The 15,628-nt window shown below is 44.1% G+C and overlaps 46 non-coding genes across 46 annotated transcripts; all 46 read left to right on the top strand.

The window, feature by feature from the left end:
• The first annotated feature begins 43 nt into the window (after positions 1–43).
• On the top strand, positions 44–161 carry LOC133810549 (5S ribosomal RNA). The gene has a single exon (XR_009882229.1). It is a non-coding gene; the product is annotated as a 5S ribosomal RNA (ribosomal RNA).
• Positions 162–381: 220 nt separating this feature from the next.
• On the top strand, positions 382–500 carry LOC133810526 (5S ribosomal RNA). The gene has a single exon (XR_009882206.1). It is a non-coding gene; the product is annotated as a 5S ribosomal RNA (ribosomal RNA).
• A 220-nt stretch (positions 501–720) lies between these two features.
• LOC133810537 (5S ribosomal RNA) lies at positions 721–839 on the top strand. Its single transcript, XR_009882217.1, has one exon. It is a non-coding gene; the product is annotated as a 5S ribosomal RNA (ribosomal RNA).
• Positions 840–1,059: 220 nt separating this feature from the next.
• On the top strand, positions 1,060–1,178 carry LOC133810521 (5S ribosomal RNA). Its single transcript, XR_009882202.1, has one exon. It is a non-coding gene; the product is annotated as a 5S ribosomal RNA (ribosomal RNA).
• Positions 1,179–1,398: 220 nt separating this feature from the next.
• Positions 1,399–1,517, top strand: LOC133810520 (5S ribosomal RNA). Its single transcript, XR_009882201.1, has one exon. It is a non-coding gene; the product is annotated as a 5S ribosomal RNA (ribosomal RNA).
• Positions 1,518–1,737: 220 nt separating this feature from the next.
• Positions 1,738–1,856, top strand: LOC133810519 (5S ribosomal RNA). The gene has a single exon (XR_009882200.1). It is a non-coding gene; the product is annotated as a 5S ribosomal RNA (ribosomal RNA).
• A 220-nt stretch (positions 1,857–2,076) lies between these two features.
• Positions 2,077–2,195, top strand: LOC133810518 (5S ribosomal RNA). The gene has a single exon (XR_009882199.1). It is a non-coding gene; the product is annotated as a 5S ribosomal RNA (ribosomal RNA).
• A 220-nt stretch (positions 2,196–2,415) lies between these two features.
• Positions 2,416–2,534, top strand: LOC133810517 (5S ribosomal RNA). Its single transcript, XR_009882198.1, has one exon. It is a non-coding gene; the product is annotated as a 5S ribosomal RNA (ribosomal RNA).
• Positions 2,535–2,754: 220 nt separating this feature from the next.
• LOC133810516 (5S ribosomal RNA) lies at positions 2,755–2,873 on the top strand. The gene has a single exon (XR_009882197.1). It is a non-coding gene; the product is annotated as a 5S ribosomal RNA (ribosomal RNA).
• A 220-nt stretch (positions 2,874–3,093) lies between these two features.
• LOC133810515 (5S ribosomal RNA) lies at positions 3,094–3,212 on the top strand. Its single transcript, XR_009882196.1, has one exon. It is a non-coding gene; the product is annotated as a 5S ribosomal RNA (ribosomal RNA).
• A 220-nt stretch (positions 3,213–3,432) lies between these two features.
• Positions 3,433–3,551, top strand: LOC133810529 (5S ribosomal RNA). The gene has a single exon (XR_009882209.1). It is a non-coding gene; the product is annotated as a 5S ribosomal RNA (ribosomal RNA).
• Positions 3,552–3,771: 220 nt separating this feature from the next.
• LOC133810536 (5S ribosomal RNA) lies at positions 3,772–3,890 on the top strand. The gene has a single exon (XR_009882216.1). It is a non-coding gene; the product is annotated as a 5S ribosomal RNA (ribosomal RNA).
• Positions 3,891–4,110: 220 nt separating this feature from the next.
• Positions 4,111–4,229, top strand: LOC133810541 (5S ribosomal RNA). The gene has a single exon (XR_009882220.1). It is a non-coding gene; the product is annotated as a 5S ribosomal RNA (ribosomal RNA).
• Positions 4,230–4,449: 220 nt separating this feature from the next.
• Positions 4,450–4,568, top strand: LOC133810514 (5S ribosomal RNA). Its single transcript, XR_009882195.1, has one exon. It is a non-coding gene; the product is annotated as a 5S ribosomal RNA (ribosomal RNA).
• Positions 4,569–4,788: 220 nt separating this feature from the next.
• LOC133810513 (5S ribosomal RNA) lies at positions 4,789–4,907 on the top strand. Its single transcript, XR_009882194.1, has one exon. It is a non-coding gene; the product is annotated as a 5S ribosomal RNA (ribosomal RNA).
• A 221-nt stretch (positions 4,908–5,128) lies between these two features.
• On the top strand, positions 5,129–5,247 carry LOC133810512 (5S ribosomal RNA). Its single transcript, XR_009882193.1, has one exon. It is a non-coding gene; the product is annotated as a 5S ribosomal RNA (ribosomal RNA).
• A 220-nt stretch (positions 5,248–5,467) lies between these two features.
• Positions 5,468–5,586, top strand: LOC133810510 (5S ribosomal RNA). The gene has a single exon (XR_009882191.1). It is a non-coding gene; the product is annotated as a 5S ribosomal RNA (ribosomal RNA).
• Positions 5,587–5,806: 220 nt separating this feature from the next.
• Positions 5,807–5,925, top strand: LOC133810556 (5S ribosomal RNA). Its single transcript, XR_009882235.1, has one exon. It is a non-coding gene; the product is annotated as a 5S ribosomal RNA (ribosomal RNA).
• Positions 5,926–6,144: 219 nt separating this feature from the next.
• On the top strand, positions 6,145–6,263 carry LOC133810509 (5S ribosomal RNA). The gene has a single exon (XR_009882190.1). It is a non-coding gene; the product is annotated as a 5S ribosomal RNA (ribosomal RNA).
• A 221-nt stretch (positions 6,264–6,484) lies between these two features.
• Positions 6,485–6,603, top strand: LOC133810508 (5S ribosomal RNA). The gene has a single exon (XR_009882189.1). It is a non-coding gene; the product is annotated as a 5S ribosomal RNA (ribosomal RNA).
• A 220-nt stretch (positions 6,604–6,823) lies between these two features.
• On the top strand, positions 6,824–6,942 carry LOC133810506 (5S ribosomal RNA). Its single transcript, XR_009882188.1, has one exon. It is a non-coding gene; the product is annotated as a 5S ribosomal RNA (ribosomal RNA).
• Positions 6,943–7,162: 220 nt separating this feature from the next.
• On the top strand, positions 7,163–7,281 carry LOC133810555 (5S ribosomal RNA). Its single transcript, XR_009882234.1, has one exon. It is a non-coding gene; the product is annotated as a 5S ribosomal RNA (ribosomal RNA).
• A 219-nt stretch (positions 7,282–7,500) lies between these two features.
• LOC133810505 (5S ribosomal RNA) lies at positions 7,501–7,619 on the top strand. Its single transcript, XR_009882187.1, has one exon. It is a non-coding gene; the product is annotated as a 5S ribosomal RNA (ribosomal RNA).
• A 220-nt stretch (positions 7,620–7,839) lies between these two features.
• LOC133810503 (5S ribosomal RNA) lies at positions 7,840–7,958 on the top strand. The gene has a single exon (XR_009882185.1). It is a non-coding gene; the product is annotated as a 5S ribosomal RNA (ribosomal RNA).
• Positions 7,959–8,178: 220 nt separating this feature from the next.
• LOC133810502 (5S ribosomal RNA) lies at positions 8,179–8,297 on the top strand. The gene has a single exon (XR_009882184.1). It is a non-coding gene; the product is annotated as a 5S ribosomal RNA (ribosomal RNA).
• Positions 8,298–8,518: 221 nt separating this feature from the next.
• Positions 8,519–8,637, top strand: LOC133810501 (5S ribosomal RNA). The gene has a single exon (XR_009882183.1). It is a non-coding gene; the product is annotated as a 5S ribosomal RNA (ribosomal RNA).
• A 220-nt stretch (positions 8,638–8,857) lies between these two features.
• LOC133810500 (5S ribosomal RNA) lies at positions 8,858–8,976 on the top strand. The gene has a single exon (XR_009882182.1). It is a non-coding gene; the product is annotated as a 5S ribosomal RNA (ribosomal RNA).
• Positions 8,977–9,196: 220 nt separating this feature from the next.
• Positions 9,197–9,315, top strand: LOC133810499 (5S ribosomal RNA). Its single transcript, XR_009882181.1, has one exon. It is a non-coding gene; the product is annotated as a 5S ribosomal RNA (ribosomal RNA).
• A 219-nt stretch (positions 9,316–9,534) lies between these two features.
• Positions 9,535–9,653, top strand: LOC133810497 (5S ribosomal RNA). Its single transcript, XR_009882179.1, has one exon. It is a non-coding gene; the product is annotated as a 5S ribosomal RNA (ribosomal RNA).
• A 220-nt stretch (positions 9,654–9,873) lies between these two features.
• On the top strand, positions 9,874–9,992 carry LOC133810496 (5S ribosomal RNA). The gene has a single exon (XR_009882178.1). It is a non-coding gene; the product is annotated as a 5S ribosomal RNA (ribosomal RNA).
• Positions 9,993–10,212: 220 nt separating this feature from the next.
• On the top strand, positions 10,213–10,331 carry LOC133810495 (5S ribosomal RNA). The gene has a single exon (XR_009882177.1). It is a non-coding gene; the product is annotated as a 5S ribosomal RNA (ribosomal RNA).
• Positions 10,332–10,552: 221 nt separating this feature from the next.
• LOC133810494 (5S ribosomal RNA) lies at positions 10,553–10,671 on the top strand. The gene has a single exon (XR_009882176.1). It is a non-coding gene; the product is annotated as a 5S ribosomal RNA (ribosomal RNA).
• Positions 10,672–10,892: 221 nt separating this feature from the next.
• On the top strand, positions 10,893–11,011 carry LOC133810493 (5S ribosomal RNA). The gene has a single exon (XR_009882175.1). It is a non-coding gene; the product is annotated as a 5S ribosomal RNA (ribosomal RNA).
• Positions 11,012–11,232: 221 nt separating this feature from the next.
• Positions 11,233–11,351, top strand: LOC133810492 (5S ribosomal RNA). Its single transcript, XR_009882174.1, has one exon. It is a non-coding gene; the product is annotated as a 5S ribosomal RNA (ribosomal RNA).
• Positions 11,352–11,571: 220 nt separating this feature from the next.
• Positions 11,572–11,690, top strand: LOC133810491 (5S ribosomal RNA). Its single transcript, XR_009882173.1, has one exon. It is a non-coding gene; the product is annotated as a 5S ribosomal RNA (ribosomal RNA).
• Positions 11,691–11,910: 220 nt separating this feature from the next.
• On the top strand, positions 11,911–12,029 carry LOC133810490 (5S ribosomal RNA). The gene has a single exon (XR_009882172.1). It is a non-coding gene; the product is annotated as a 5S ribosomal RNA (ribosomal RNA).
• Positions 12,030–12,249: 220 nt separating this feature from the next.
• Positions 12,250–12,368, top strand: LOC133810489 (5S ribosomal RNA). The gene has a single exon (XR_009882171.1). It is a non-coding gene; the product is annotated as a 5S ribosomal RNA (ribosomal RNA).
• Positions 12,369–12,588: 220 nt separating this feature from the next.
• Positions 12,589–12,707, top strand: LOC133810488 (5S ribosomal RNA). Its single transcript, XR_009882170.1, has one exon. It is a non-coding gene; the product is annotated as a 5S ribosomal RNA (ribosomal RNA).
• Positions 12,708–12,927: 220 nt separating this feature from the next.
• On the top strand, positions 12,928–13,046 carry LOC133810486 (5S ribosomal RNA). The gene has a single exon (XR_009882168.1). It is a non-coding gene; the product is annotated as a 5S ribosomal RNA (ribosomal RNA).
• A 220-nt stretch (positions 13,047–13,266) lies between these two features.
• On the top strand, positions 13,267–13,385 carry LOC133810485 (5S ribosomal RNA). The gene has a single exon (XR_009882167.1). It is a non-coding gene; the product is annotated as a 5S ribosomal RNA (ribosomal RNA).
• A 220-nt stretch (positions 13,386–13,605) lies between these two features.
• LOC133810484 (5S ribosomal RNA) lies at positions 13,606–13,724 on the top strand. The gene has a single exon (XR_009882166.1). It is a non-coding gene; the product is annotated as a 5S ribosomal RNA (ribosomal RNA).
• Positions 13,725–13,944: 220 nt separating this feature from the next.
• LOC133810483 (5S ribosomal RNA) lies at positions 13,945–14,063 on the top strand. The gene has a single exon (XR_009882165.1). It is a non-coding gene; the product is annotated as a 5S ribosomal RNA (ribosomal RNA).
• Positions 14,064–14,283: 220 nt separating this feature from the next.
• LOC133810482 (5S ribosomal RNA) lies at positions 14,284–14,402 on the top strand. Its single transcript, XR_009882164.1, has one exon. It is a non-coding gene; the product is annotated as a 5S ribosomal RNA (ribosomal RNA).
• A 221-nt stretch (positions 14,403–14,623) lies between these two features.
• Positions 14,624–14,742, top strand: LOC133810480 (5S ribosomal RNA). The gene has a single exon (XR_009882163.1). It is a non-coding gene; the product is annotated as a 5S ribosomal RNA (ribosomal RNA).
• A 220-nt stretch (positions 14,743–14,962) lies between these two features.
• LOC133810479 (5S ribosomal RNA) lies at positions 14,963–15,081 on the top strand. Its single transcript, XR_009882162.1, has one exon. It is a non-coding gene; the product is annotated as a 5S ribosomal RNA (ribosomal RNA).
• Positions 15,082–15,300: 219 nt separating this feature from the next.
• Positions 15,301–15,419, top strand: LOC133810478 (5S ribosomal RNA). The gene has a single exon (XR_009882161.1). It is a non-coding gene; the product is annotated as a 5S ribosomal RNA (ribosomal RNA).
• Positions 15,420–15,628: the final 209 nt, after the last annotated feature.

Genomic DNA, 15,628 nt, shown 5'->3' with positions numbered 1-15,628 from the left:
CACACGCGCTCGCTATAAATGAATATTGCGGAACAAACATTCCGGGTGCGATCATACCAGCACTAATGCACCGGATCCCATCAGAACTCCGCAGTTAAGCGTGCTTGGGCGAGGTAGTACTAGGATGGGTGACCTCCTGGGAAGTCCTCGTGTTGCACCCCTGAAAACATCATTTTTTTTTTCCCTTTAAAAATCCACCTACGGCTCAAAAGTTTGTATTTTTTGTTTTAAATCTTTAAAAACTCATTTATTTCGTTTTCCTTGAGGGGTTAATACCGTGGTCACTAACAAGCAGCGAATAAGAAGTTCCTAGTCAATCCGGGGGAGAAAAGGGAGGACACACGCGCTCGCTATAAATGAATATTGCGGAACAAACATTCCGGGTGCGATCATACCAGCACTAATGCACCGGATCCCATCAGAACTCCGCAGTTAAGCGTGCTTGGGCGAGAGTAGTACTAGGATGGGTGACCTCCTGGGAAGTCCTCGTGTTGCACCCTGAAGACATCATTTTTTTTTTTCCCTTTAAAAATCCACCTACGGCTCAAAAGTTTGTATTTTTTGTTTTAAATCTTTAAAAACTCATTTATTTCGTTTTCCTTGAGGGGTTAATACCGTGGTCACTAACAAGCAGCGAATAAGAAGTTCCTAGTCAATCCGGGGGAGAAAAGGGAGGACACACGCGCTCGCTATAAATGAATATTGCGGAACAAACATTCCGGGTGCGATCATACCAGCACTAATGCACCGGATCCCATCAGAACTCCGCAGTTAAGCGTGCTTGGGCGAGAGTAGTACTAGGATGGGTGACCTCCTGGGAAGTCCTCGAGTTGCACCCCTGAAGACATCATTTTTTTTTTTCCCTTTAAAATCCACCTACGGCTCAAAAGTTTGTATTTTTTGTTTTAAATCTTTAAAAACTCATTTATTTCGTTTTCCTTGAGGGGTTAATACCGTGGTCACTAACAAGCAGCGAATAAGAAGTTCCTAGTCAATCCGGGGGAGAAAAGGGAGGACACACGCGCTCGCTATAAATGAATATTGCGGACCAAACATTCCGGGTGCGATCATACCAGCACTAATGCACCGGATCCCATCAGAACTCCGCAGTTAAGCGTGCTTGGGCGAGAGTAGTACTAGGATGGGTGACCTCCTGGGAAGTCCTCGTGTTGCACCCCTGAAAACATCATTTTTTTTTTCCCTTTAAAAATCCACCTACGGCTCAAAAGTTTGTATTTTTTGTTTTAAATCTTTAAAAACTCATTTATTTCGTTTTCCTTGAGGGGTTAATACCGTGGTCACTAACAAGCAGCGAATAAGAAGTTCCTAGTCAATCCGGGGGAGAAAAGGGAGGACACACGCGCTCGCTATAAATGAATATTGCGGAACAAACATTCCGGGTGCGATCATACCAGCACTAATGCACCGGATCCCATCAGAACTCCGCAGTTAAGCGTGCTTGGGCGAGAGTAGTACTAGGATGGGTGACCTCCTGGGAAGTCCTCGTGTTGCACCCCTGAAAACATCATTTTTTTTTTCCCTTTAAAAATCCACCTACGGCTCAAAAGTTTGTATTTTTTGTTTTAAATCTTTAAAAACTCATTTATTTCGTTTTCCTTGAGGGGTTAATACCGTGGTCACTAACAAGCAGCGAATAAGAAGTTCCTAGTCAATCCGGGGGAGAAAAGGGAGGACACACGCGCTCGCTATAAATGAATATTGCGGACCAAACATTCCGGGTGCGATCATACCAGCACTAATGCACCGGATCCCATCAGAACTCCGCAGTTAAGCGTGCTTGGGCGAGAGTAGTACTAGGATGGGTGACCTCCTGGGAAGTCCTCGTGTTGCACCCCTGAAAACATCATTTTTTTTTTCCCTTTAAAAATCCACCTACGGCTCAAAAGTTTGTATTTTTTGTTTTAAATCTTTAAAAACTCATTTATTTCGTTTTCCTTGAGGGGTTAATACCGTGGTCACTAACAAGCAGCGAATAAGAAGTTCCTAGTCAATCCGGGGGAGAAAAGGGAGGACACACGCGCTCGCTATAAATGAATATTGCGGACCAAACATTCCGGGTGCGATCATACCAGCACTAATGCACCGGATCCCATCAGAACTCCGCAGTTAAGCGTGCTTGGGCGAGAGTAGTACTAGGATGGGTGACCTCCTGGGAAGTCCTCGTGTTGCACCCCTGAAAACATCATTTTTTTTTTCCCTTTAAAAATCCACCTACGGCTCAAAAGTTTGTATTTTTTGTTTTAAATCTTTAAAAACTCATTTATTTCGTTTTCCTTGAGGGGTTAATACCGTGGTCACTAACAAGCAGCGAATAAGAAGTTCCTAGTCAATCCGGGGGAGAAAAGGGAGGACACACGCGCTCGCTATAAATGAATATTGCGGACCAAACATTCCGGGTGCGATCATACCAGCACTAATGCACCGGATCCCATCAGAACTCCGCAGTTAAGCGTGCTTGGGCGAGAGTAGTACTAGGATGGGTGACCTCCTGGGAAGTCCTCGTGTTGCACCCCTGAAGACATCATTTTTTTTTTCCCTTTAAAAATCCACCTACGGCTCAAAAGTTTGTATTTTTTGTTTTAAATCTTTAAAAGCTCATTTATTTCGTTTTCCTTGAGGGGTTAATACCGTGGTCACTAACAAGCATCGAATAAGAAGTTCCTAGTCAATCCGGGGGAGAAAAGGGAGGACACACGCGCTCGCTATAAATGAATATTGCGGAACAAACATTCCGGGTGCGATCATACCAGCACTAATGCACCGGATCCCATCAGAACTCCGCAGTTAAGCGTGCTTGGGCGAGAGTAGTACTAGGATGGGTGACCTCCTGGGAAGTCCTCGTGTTGCACCCCTGAAGACATCATTTTTTTTTTCCCTTTAAAAATCCACCTACGGCTCAAAAGTTTGTATTTTTTGTTTTAAATCTTTAAAAACTCATTTATTTCGTTTTCCTTGAGGGGTTAATACTGTGGTCACTAACAAGCAGCGAATAAGAAGTTCCTAATCAATCCGGGGGAGAAAAGGGAGGACACACGCGCTCGCTATAAATGAATATTGCGGACCAAACATTCCGGGTGCGATCATACCAGCACTAATGCACCGGATCCCATCAGAACTCCGCAGTTAAGCGTGCTTGGGCGAGAGTAGTACTAGGATGGGTGACCTCCTGGGAAGTCCTCGTGTTGCACCCCTGAAAACATCATTTATTTTTTCCCTTTAAAAATCCACCTACGGCTCAAAAGTTTGTATTTTTTGTTTTAAATCTTTAAAAACTCATTTATTTCGTTTTCCTTGAGGGGTTAATACCGTGGTCACTAACAAGCAGCGAATAAGAAGTTCCTAGTCAATCCGGGGGAGAAAAGGGAGGACACACGCGCTCGCTATAAATGAATATTGCGGACCAAACATTCCGGGTGCGATCATACCAGCACTAATGCACCGGATCCCATCAGAACTCCGCAGTTAAGCGTGCTTGGGCGAGAGTAGTACTAGGATGGGTGACCTCCTGAGAAGTCCTCGTGTTGCACCCCTGAAAACATCATTTTTTTTTTCCCTTTAAAAATCCACCTACGGCTCAAAAGTTTGTATTTTTTGTTTTAAATCTTTAAAAACTCATTTATTTCGTTTTCCTTGAGGGGTTAATACCGTGGTCACTAACAAGCAGCGAATAAGAAGTTCCTAGTCAATCCGGGGGAGAAAAGGGAGGACACACGCGCTCGCTATAAATGAATATTGCGGAACAAACATTCCGGGTGCGATCATACCAGCACTAATGCACCGGATCCCATCAGAACTCTGCAGTTAAGCGTGCTTGGGCGAGAGTAGTACTAGGATGGGTGACCTCCTGGGAAGTCCTCGTGTTGCACCCCTGAAAACATCATTTTTTTTTTCCCTTTAAAAATCCACCTACGGCTCAAAAGTTTGTATTTTTTGTTTTAAATCTTTAAAAACTCATTTATTTCGTTTTCCTTGAGGGGTTAATACCGTGGTCACTAACAAGCAGCGAATAAGTAGTTCCTAGTCAATCCGGGGGAGAAAAGGGAGGACACACGCGCTCGCTATAAATGAATATTGCGGAACAAACATTCCGGGTGCGATCATACCAGCACTAATGCACCGGATCCCATCAGAACTCCGCAGTTAAGCGTGCTTGGGCGAGAGTAGTACTAGGATGGGTGACCTCCTCGGAAGTCCTCGTGTTGCACCCCTGAAAACATCGTTTTTTTTTTCCCTTTAAAAATCCACCTACGGCTCAAAAGTTTGTATTTTTTGTTTTAAATCTTTAAAAACTCATTTATTTCGTTTTCCTTGAGGGGTTAATACCGTGGTCACTAACAAGCAGCGAATAAGAAGTTCCTAGTCAATCCGGGGGAGAAAAGGGAGGACACACGCGCTCGCTATAAATGAATATTGCGGAACAAACATTCCGGGTGCGATCATACCAGCACTAATGCACCGGATCCCATCAGAACTCCGCAGTTAAGCGTGCTTGGGCGAGAGTAGTACTAGGATGGGTGACCTCCTGGGAAGTCCTCGTGTTGCACCCCTGAAAACATCATTTTTTTTTTCCCTTTAAAAATCCACCTACGGCTCAAAAGTTTGTATTTTTTGTTTTAAATCTTTAAAAACTCATTTATTTCGTTTTCCTTGAGGGGTTAATACCGTGGTCACTAACAAGCAGCGAATAAGAAGTTCCTAGTCAATCCGGGGGAGAAAAGGGAGGACACACGCGCTCGCTATAAATGAATATTGCGGAACAAACATTCCGGGTGCGATCATACCAGCACTAATGCACCGGATCCCATCAGAACTCCGCAGTTAAGCGTGCTTGGGCGAGAGTAGTACTAGGATGGGTGACCTCCTGGGAAGTCCTCGTGTTGCACCCCTGAAGACATCATTTTTTTTTTTCCCTTTAAAAATCCACCTACGGCTCAAAAGTTTGTATTTTTTGTTTTAAATCTTTAAAAACTCATTTATTTCGTTTTCCTTGAGGGGTTAATACCGTGGTCACTAACAAGCAGCGAATAAGAAGTTCCTAGTCAATCCGGGGGAGAAAAGGGAGGACACACGCGCTCGCTATAAATGAATATTGCGGACCAAACATTCCGGGTGCGATCATACCAGCACTAATGCACCGGATCCCATCAGAACTCCGCAGTTAAGCGTGCTTGGGCGAGAGTAGTACTAGGATGGGTGACCTCCTGGGAAGTCCTCGTGTTGCACCCCTGAAAACATCATTTTTTTTTTCCCTTTAAAAATCCACCTACGGCTCAAAAGTTTGTATTTTTTGTTTTAAATCTTTAAAAACTCATTTATTTCGTTTTCCTTGAGGGGTTAATACCGTGGTCACTAACAAGCAGCGAATAAGAAGTTCCTAGTCAATCCGGGGGAGAAAAGGGAGGACACACGCGCTCGCTATAAATGAATATTGCGGAACAAACATTCCGGGTGCGATCATACCAGCACTAATGCACCGGATCCCATCAGAACTCCGCAGTTAAGCGTGCTTGGGCGAGAGTAGTACTAGGATGGGTGACCTCCTGGGAAGTCCTCGTGTTGCACCCCTGAAAACATCATTTTTTTTTTCCCTTTAAAAATCCACCTACGGCTCAAAAGTTTGTATTTTTTGTTTTAAATCTTTAAAAACTCATTTATTTCGTTTTCCTTGAGGGGTTAATACCGTGGTCACTAACAAGCAGCGAATAAGAAGTTCCTAGTCAATCCGGGTGAGAAAAGGGAGGACACACGCGCTCGATATAAATGAATATTGCGGACCAAACATTCCGGGTGCGATCATACCAGCACTAATGCACCGGATCCCATCAGAACTACGCAGTTAAGCGTGCTTGGGCGAGAGTAGTACTAGGATGGGTGACCTCCTGGGAAGTCCTCGTGTTGCACCCCTGAAAACATCATTTTTTTTTCCCTTTAAAAATCCACCTACGGCTCAAAAGTTTGTATTTTTTGTTTTAAATCTTTAAAAACTCATTTATTTCGTTTTCCTTGAGGGGTTAATACCGTGGTCACTAACAAGCAGCGAATAAGAAGTTCCTAGTCAATCCGGGGGAGAAAAGGGAGGACACACGCGCTCGCTATAAATGAATATTGCGGAACAAACATTCCGGGTGCGATCATACCAGCACTAATGCACCGGATCCCATCAGAACTCCGCAGTTAAGCGTGCTTGGGCGAGAGTAGTACTAGGATGGGTGACCTCCTGGGAAGTCCTCGTGTTGCACCCCTGAAGACATCATTTTTTTTTTTCCCTTTAAAAATCCACCTACGGCTCAAAAGTTTGTATTTTTTGTTTTAAATCTTTAAAAACTCATTTATTTCGTTTTCCTTGAGGGGTTAATACCGTGGTCACTAACAAGCAGCGAATAAGAAGTTCCTAGTCAATCCGGGGGAGAAAAGGGAGGACACACGCGCTCGCTATAAATGAATATTGCGGACCAAACATTCCGGGTGCGATCATACCAGCACTAATGCACCGGATCCCATCAGAACTCCGCAGTTAAGCGTGCTTGGGCGAGAGTAGTACTAGGATGGGTGACCTCCTGGGAAGTCCTCGTGTTGCACCCCTGAAAACATCATTTTTTTTTTCCCTTTAAAAATCCACCTACGGCTCAAAAGTTTGTATTTTTTGTTTTAAATCTTTAAAAACTCATTTATTTCGTTTTCCTTGAGGGGTTAATACCGTGGTCACTAACAAGCAGCGAATAAGAAGTTCCTAGTCAATCCGGGGGAGAAAAGGGAGGACACACGCGCTCGCTATAAATGAATATTGCGGAACAAACATTCCGGGTGCGATCATACCAGCACTAATGCACCGGATCCCATCAGAACTCCGCAGTTAAGCGTGCTTGGGCGAGAGTAGTACTAGGATGGGTGACCTCCTGGGAAGTCCTCGTGTTGCACCCCTGAAAACATCATTTTTTTTTTCCCTTTAAAAATCCACCTACGGCTCAAAAGTTTGTATTTTTTGTTTTAAATCTTTAAAAACTCATTTATTTCGTTTTCCTTGAGGGGTTAATACCGTGGTCACTAACAAGCAGCGAATAAGAAGTTCCTAGTCAATCCGGGGGAGAAAAGGGAGGACACACGCGCTCGATATAAATGAATATTGCGGACCAAACATTCCGGGTGCGATCATACCAGCACTAATGCACCGGATCCCATCAGAACTACGCAGTTAAGCGTGCTTGGGCGAGAGTAGTACTAGGATGGGTGACCTCCTGGGAAGTCCTCGTGTTGCACCCCTGAAAACATCATTTTTTTTTCCCTTTAAAAATCCACCTACGGCTCAAAAGTTTGTATTTTTTGTTTTAAATCTTTAAAAACTCATTTATTTCGTTTTCCTTGAGGGGTTAATACCGTGGTCACTAACAAGCAGCGAATAAGAAGTTCCTAGTCTATCCGGTGGAGAAAAGGGAGGACACACGCGCTCGCTATAAATGAATATTGCGGACCAAACATTCCGGGTGCGATCATACCAGCACTAATGCACCGGATCCCATCAGAACTCCGCAGTTAAGCGTGCTTGGGCGAGAGTAGTACTAGGATGGGTGACCTCCTGGGAAGTCCTCGTGTTGCACCCCTGAAAACATCATTTTTTTTTTCCCTTTAAAAATCCACCTACGGCTCAAAAGTTTGTATTTTTTGTTTTAAATCTTTAAAAACTCATTTATTTCGTTTTCCTTGAGGGGTTAATACCGTGGTCACTAACAAGCAGCGAATAAGAAGTTCCTAGTCAATCCGGGGGAGAAAAGGGAGGACACACGCGCTCGCTATAAATGAATATTGCGGACCAAACATTCCGGGTGCGATCATACCAGCACTAATGCACCGGATCCCATCAGAACTCCGCAGTTAAGCGTGCTTGGGCGAGAGTAGTACTAGGATGGGTGACCTCCTGGGAAGTCCTCGTGTTGCACCCCTGAAAACATCATTTTTTTTTTCCTTTTAAAAATCCACCTACGGCTCAAAAGTTTGTATTTTTTGTTTTAAATCTTTAAAAACTCATTTATTTCGTTTTCCTTGAGGGGTTAATACCGTGGTCACTAACAAGCAGCGAATAAGAAGTTCCTAGTCAATCCGGGGGAGAAAAGGGAGGACACACGCGCTCGCTATAAATGAATATTGCGGAACAAACATTCCGGGTGCGATCATACCAGCACTAATGCACCGGATCCCATCAGAACTCCGCAGTTAAGCGTGCTTGGGCGAGAGTAGTACTAGGATGGGTGACCTCCTGGGAAGTCCTCGTGTTGCACCCCTGAAAACATCATTTTTTTTTTTCCCTTTAAAAATCCACCTACGGCTCAAAAGTTTGTATTTTTTGTTTTAAATCTTTAAAAACTCATTTATTTCGTTTTCCTTGAGGGGTTAATACCGTGGTCACTAACAAGCAGCGAATAAGAAGTTCCTAGTCAATCCGGGGGAGAAAAGGGAGGACACACGCGCTCGCTATAAATGAATATTGCGGAACAAACATTCCGGGTGCGATCATACCAGCACTAATGCACCGGATCCCATCAGAACTCCGCAGTTAAGCGTGCTTGGGCGAGAGTAGTACTAGGATGGGTGACCTCCTGGGAAGTCCTCGTGTTGCACCCCTGAAAACATCATTTTTTTTTTCCCTTTAAAAATCCACCTACGGCTCAAAAGTTTGTATTTTTTGTTTTAAATCTTTAAAAACTCATTTATTTCGTTTTCCTTGAGGGGTTAATACCGTGGTCACTAACAAGCAGCGAATAAGAAGTTCCTAGTCAATCCGGGGGAGAAAAGGGAGGACACACGCGCTCGCTATAAATGAATATTGCGGAACAAACATTCCGGGTGCGATCATACCAGCACTAATGCACCGGATCCCATCAGAACTCCGCAGTTAAGCGTGCTTGGGCGAGAGTAGTACTAGGATGGGTGACCTCCTGGGAAGTCCTCGTGTTGCACCCCTGAAAACATCATTTTTTTTTTCCCTTTAAAAATCCACCTACGGCTCAAAAGTTTGTATTTTTTGTTTTAAATCTTTAAAAACTCATTTATTTCGTTTTCCTTGAGGGGTTAATACCGTGGTCACTAACAAGCAGCGAATAAGAAGTTCCTAGTCAATCCGGGGGAGAAAAGGGAGGACACACGCGCTCGCTATAAATGAATATTGCGGACCAAACATTCCGGGTGCGATCATACCAGCACTAATGCACCGGATCCCATCAGAACTCCGCAGTTAAGCGTGCTTGGGCGAGAGTAGTACTAGGATGGGTGACCTCCTGGGAAGTCCTCGTGTTGCACCCCTGAAAACATCATTTTTTTTTCCCTTTAAAAATCCACCTACGGCTCAAAAGTTTGTATTTTTTGTTTTAAATCTTTAAAAACTCATTTATTTCGTTTTCCTTGAGGGGTTAATACCGTGGTCACTAACAAGCAGCGAATAAGAAGTTCCTAGTCAATCCGGGGGAGAAAAGGGAGGACACACGCGCTCGCTATAAATGAATATTGCGGACCAAACATTCCGGGTGCGATCATACCAGCACTAATGCACCGGATCCCATCAGAACTCCGCAGTTAAGCGTGCTTGGGCGAGAGTAGTACTAGGATGGGTGACCTCCTGGGAAGTCCTCGTGTTGCACCCCTGAAAACATCATTTTTTTTTTCCCTTTAAAAATCCACCTACGGCTCAAAAGTTTGTATTTTTTGTTTTACATCTTTAAAAACTCATTTATTTCGTTTTCCTTGAGGGGTTAATACCGTGGTCACTAACAAGCAGCGAATAAGAAGTTCCTAGTCAATCCGGGGGAGAAAAGGGAGGACACACGCGCTCGCTATAAATGAATATTGCGGACCAAACATTCCGGGTGCGATCATACCAGCACTAATGCACCGGATCCCATCAGAACTCCGCAGTTAAGCGTGCTTGGGCGAGAGTAGTACTAGGATGGGTGACCTCCTGGGAAGTCCTCGTGTTGCACCCCTGAAAACATCATTTTTTTTTTCCCTTTAAAAATCCACCTACGGCTCAAAAGTTTGTATTTTTTGTTTTAAATCTTTAAAAACTCATTTATTTCGTTTTCCTTGAGGGGTTAATACCGTGGTCACTAACAAGCAGCGAATAAGAAGTTCCTAGTCAATCCGGGGGAGAAAAGGGAGGACACACGCGCTCGCTATAAATGAATATTGCGGAACAAACATTCCGGGTGCGATCATACCAGCACTAATGCACCGGATCCCATCAGAACTCCGCAGTTAAGCGTGCTTGGGCGAGAGTAGTACTAGGATGGGTGACCTCCTGGGAAGTCCTCGTGTTGCACCCCTGAAGACATCATTTTTTTTTTTCCCTTTAAAACTCCACCTACGGCTCAAAAGTTTGTATTTTTTGTTTTAAATCTTTAAAAACTCATTTATTTCGTTTTCCTTGAGGGGTTAATACCGTGGTCACTAACAAGCAGCGAATAAGAAGTTCCTAGTCAATCCGGGGGAGAAAAGGGAGGACACACGCCCTCGCTATAAATGAATATTGCGGACCAAACATTCCGGGTGCGATCATACCAGCACTAATGCACCGGATCCCATCAGAACTCCGCAGTTAAGCGTGCTTGGGCGAGAGTAGTACTAGGATGGGTGACCTCCTGGGAAGTCCTCGTGTTGCACCCCTGAAGACATAATTTTTTTTTTTCCCTTTAAAAATCCACCTACGGCTCAAAAGTTTGTATTTTTTGTTTTAAATCTTTAAAAACTCATTTATTTCGTTTTCCTTGAGGGGTTAATACCGTGGTCACTAACAAGCAGCGAATAAGAAGTTCCTAGTCAATCCGGGGGAGAAAAGGGAGGACACACGCGCTCGCTATAAATGAATATTGCGGAACAAACATTCCGGGTGCGATCATACCAGCACTAATGCACCGGATCCCATCAGAACTCCGCAGTTAAGCGTGCTTGGGCGAGAGTAGTACTAGGATGGGTGACCTCCTGGGAAGTCCTCGTGTTGCACCCCTGAAGACATCATTTTTTTTTTTCCCTTTAAAAATCCACCTACGCCTCAAAAGTTTGTATTTTTTGTTTTAAATCTTTAAAAACTCATTTATTTCGTTTTCCTTGAGGGGTTAATACCGTGGTCACTAACAAGCAGCGAATAAGAAGTTCCTAGTCAATCCGGGGGAGAAAAGGGAGGACACACGCGCTCGCTATAAATGAATATTGCGGAACAAACATTCCGGGTGCGATCATACCAGCACTAATGCACCGGATCCCATCAGAACTCCGCAGTTAAGCGTGCTTGGGCGAGAGTAGTACTAGGATGGGTGACCTCCTGGGAAGTCCTCGTGTTGCACCCCTGAAAACATCATTTTTTTTTTCCCTTTAAAAATCCACCTACGGCTCAAAAGTTTGTATTTTTTGTTTTAAATCTTTAAAAACTCATTTATTTCGTTTTCCTTGAGGGGTTAATACCGTGGTCACTAACAAGCAGCGAATAAGAAGTTCCTAGTCAATCCGGGGGAGAAAAGGGAGGACACACGCGCTCGCTATAAATGAATATTGCGGAACAAACATTCCGGGTGCGATCATACCAGCACTAATGCACCGGATCCCATCAGAACTCCGCAGTTAAGCGTGCTTGGGCGAGAGTAGTACTAGGATGGGTGACCTCCTGGGAAGTCCTCGTGTTGCACCCCTGAAAACATCATTTTTTTTTTCCCTTTAAAAATCCACCTACGGCTCAAAAGTTTGTATTTTTTGTTTTAAATCTTTAAAAACTCATTTATTTCGTTTTCCTTGAGGGGTTAATACCGTGGTCACTAACAAGCAGCGAATAAGAAGTTCCTAGTCAATCCGGGGGAGAAAAGGGAGGACACACGCGCTCGCTATAAATGAATATTGCGGAACAAACATTCCGGGTGCGATCATACCAGCACTAATGCACCGGATCCCATCAGAACTCCGCAGTTAAGCGTGCTTGGGCGAGAGTAGTACTAGGATGGGTGACCTCCTGGGAAGTCCTCGTGTTGCACCCCTGAAAACATCATTTTTTTTTTCCCTTTAAAAATCCACCTACGGCTCAAAAGTTTGTATTTTTTGTTTTAAATCTTTAAAAACTCATTTATTTCGTTTTCCTTGAGGGGTTAATACCGTGGTCACTAACAAGCAGCGAATAAGAAGTTCCTAGTCAATCCGGGGGAGAAAAGGGAGGACACACGCGCTCGCTATAAATGAATATTGCGGAACAAACATTCCGGGTGCGATCATACCAGCACTAATGCACCGGATCCCATCAGAACTCCGCAGTTAAGCGTGCTTGGGCGAGAGTAGTACTAGGATGGGTGACCTCCTGGGAAGTCCTCGTGTTGCACCCCTGAAAACATCATTTTTTTTTTCCCTTTAAAAATCCACCTACGGCTCAAAAGTTTGTATTTTTTGTTTTAAATCTTTAAAAACTCATTTATTTCGTTTTCCTTGAGGGGTTAATACCGTGGTCACTAACAAGCAGCGAATAAGAAGTTCCTAGTCAATCCGGGGGAGAAAAGGGAGGACACACGCGCTCGCTATAAATGAATATTGCGGACCAAACATTCCGGGTGCGATCATACCAGCACTAATGCACCGGATCCCATCAGAACTCCGCAGTTAAGCGTGCTTGGGCGAGAGTAGTACTAGGATGGGTGACCTCCTGGGAAGTCCTCGTGTTGCACCCCTGAAAACATCATTTTTTTTTTCCCTTTAAAAATCCACCTACGGCTCAAAAGTTTGTATTTTTTGTTTTAAATCTTTAAAAACTCATTTATTTCGTTTTCCTTGAGGGGTTAATACCGTGGTCACTAACAAGCAGCGAATAAGAAGTTCCTAGTCAATCTGGGGGAGAAAAGGGAGGACACACGCGCTCGCTATAAATGAATATTGCGGACCAAACATTCCGGGTGCGATCATACCAGCACTAATGCACCGGATCCCATCAGAACTCCGCAGTTAAGCGTGCTTGGGCGAGAGTAGTACTAGGATGGGTGACCTCCTGGGAAGTCCTCGTGTTGCACCCCTGAAAACATCATTTTTTTTTTCCCTTTAAAAATCCACCTACGGCTCAAAAGTTTGTATTTTTTGTTTTAAATCTTTAAAAACTCATTTATTTCGTTTTCCTTGAGGGGTTAATACCGTGGTCACTAACAAGCAGCGAATAAGAAGTTCCTAGTCAATCCGGGGGAGAAAAGGGAGGACACACGCGCTCGCTATAAATGAATATTGCGGACCAAACATTCCGGGTGCGATCATACCAGCACTAATGCACCGGATCCCATCAGAACTCCGCAGTTAAGCGTGCTTGGGCGAGAGTAGTACTAGGATGGGTGACCTCCTGGGAAGTCCTCGTGTTGCACCCCTGAAGACATCATTTTTTTTTTCCCTTTAAAAATCCACCTACGGCTCAAAAGTTTGTATTTTTTGTTTTAAATCTTTAAAAACTCATTTTTGTCGTTTTCCTTGAGGGGTTAATACCGTGGTCACTAACAAGCAGCGAATAAGAAGTTCCTAGTCAATCCGGGGGAGAAAAGGGAGGACACACGCGCTCGCTATAAATGAATATTGCGGACCAAACATTCCGGGTGCGATCATACCAGCACTAATGCACCGGATCCCATCAGAACTCCGCAGTTAAGCGTGCTTGGGCGAGAGTAGTACTAGGATGGGTGACCTCCTGGGAAGTCCTCGTGTTGCACCCCTGAAAACATCATTTTTTTTTTCCCTTTAAAAATCCACCTACGGCTCAAAAGTTTGTATTTTTTGTTTTAAATCTTTAAAAACTCATTTATTTCGTTTTCCTTGAGGGGTTAATACCGTGGTCACTAACAAGCAGCGAATAAGAAGTTCCTAGTCAATCCGGGGGAGAAAAGGGAGGACACACGCGCTCGCTATAAATGAATATTGCGGACCAAACATTCCGGGTGCGATCATACCAGCACTAATGCACCGGATCCCATCAGAACTCCGCAGTTAAGCGTGCTTGGGCGAGAGTAGTACTAGGATGGGTGACCTCCTGGGAAGTCCTCGTGTTGCACCCCTGAAAACATCATTTTTTTTTTCCCTTTAAAAATCCACCTACGGCTCAAAAGTTTGTATTTTTTGTTTTAAATCTTTAAAAACTCATTTATTTCGTTTTCCTTGAGGGGTTAATACCGTGGTCACTAACAAGCAGCGAATAACAAGTTCCTAGTCAATCCGGGGGAGAAAAGGGAGGACACACGCGCTCGCTATAAATGAATATTGCGGAACAAACATTCCGGGTGCGATCATACCAGCACTAATGCACCGGATCCCATCAGAACTCCGCAGTTAAGCGTGCTTGGGCGAGAGTAGTACTAGGATGGGTGACCTCCTGGGAAGTCCTCGTGTTGCACCCCTGAAGACATCATTTTTTTTTTTCCCTTTAAAAATCCACCTACGGCTCAAAAGTTTGTATTTTTTGTTTTAAATCTTTAAAAACTCATTTATTTCGTTTTCCTTGAGGGGTTAATACCGTGGTCACTAACAAGCAGCGAATAAGAAGTTCCTAGTCAATCCGGGGGAGAAAAGGGAGGACACACGCGCTCGCTATAAATGAATATTGCGGACCAAACATTCCGGGTGCGATCATACCAGCACTAATGCACCGGATCCCATCAGAACTCCGCAGTTAAGCGTGCTTGGGCGAGAGTAGTACTAGGATGGGTGACCTCCTGGGAAGTCCTCGTGTTGCACCCCTGAAAACATCATTTTTTTTTTCCCTTTAAAAATCCACCTACGGCTCAAAAGTTTGTATTTTTTGTTTTAAATCTTTAAAAACTCATTTATTTCGTTTTCCTTGAGGGGTTAATACCGTGGTCACTAACAAGCAGCGAATAAGAAGTTCCTAGTCAATCCGGGGGAGAAAAGGGAGGACACACGCGCTCGCTATAAATGAATATTGCGGACCAAACATTCCGGGTGCGATCATACCAGCACTAATGCACCGGATCCCATCAGAACTCCGCAGTTAAGCGTGCTTGGGCGAGAGTAGTACTAGGATGGGTGACCTCCTGGGAAGTCCTCGTGTTGCACCCCTGAACACATCATTTTTTTTTCCCTTTAAAAATCCACCTACGGCTCAAAAGTTTGTATTTTTTGTTTTAAATCTTTAAAAACTCATTTATTTCGTTTTCCTTGAGGGGTTAATACCGTGGTCACTAACAAGCAGCGAATAAGAAGTTCCTAGTCAATCCGGGGGAGAAAAGGGAGGACACACGCGCTCGCTATAAATGAATATTGCGGACCAAACATTCCGGGTGCGATCATACCAGCACTAATGCACCGGATCCCATCAGAACTCCGCAGTTAAGCGTGCTTGGGCGAGAGTAGTACTAGGATGGGTGACCTCCTGGGAAGTCCTCGTGTTGCACCCCTGAAGACATCATTTTTTTTTTTCCCTTTAAAAATCCACCTACGGCTCAAAAGTTTGTATTTTTTGTTTTAAATCTTTAAAAACTCATTTATTTCGTTTTCCTTGAGGGGTTAATACCGTGGTCACTAACAAGCAGCGAATAAGAAGTTCCTAGTCAATCCGGGGGAGAAAAGGGAGGACACACGCGCTCGCTATAAATGAATATTGCGG

The sequence above is a fragment of the Humulus lupulus genome, unplaced genomic scaffold (assembly GCF_963169125.1).
Source record: "Humulus lupulus unplaced genomic scaffold, drHumLupu1.1 SCAFFOLD_106, whole genome shotgun sequence".
NCBI classification, from domain to species: domain Eukaryota; kingdom Viridiplantae; phylum Streptophyta; class Magnoliopsida; order Rosales; family Cannabaceae; genus Humulus; species Humulus lupulus.
Note: the sequence above shows the minus strand (reverse complement) of the source record. Positions and strands in the feature narration are given on the sequence as shown.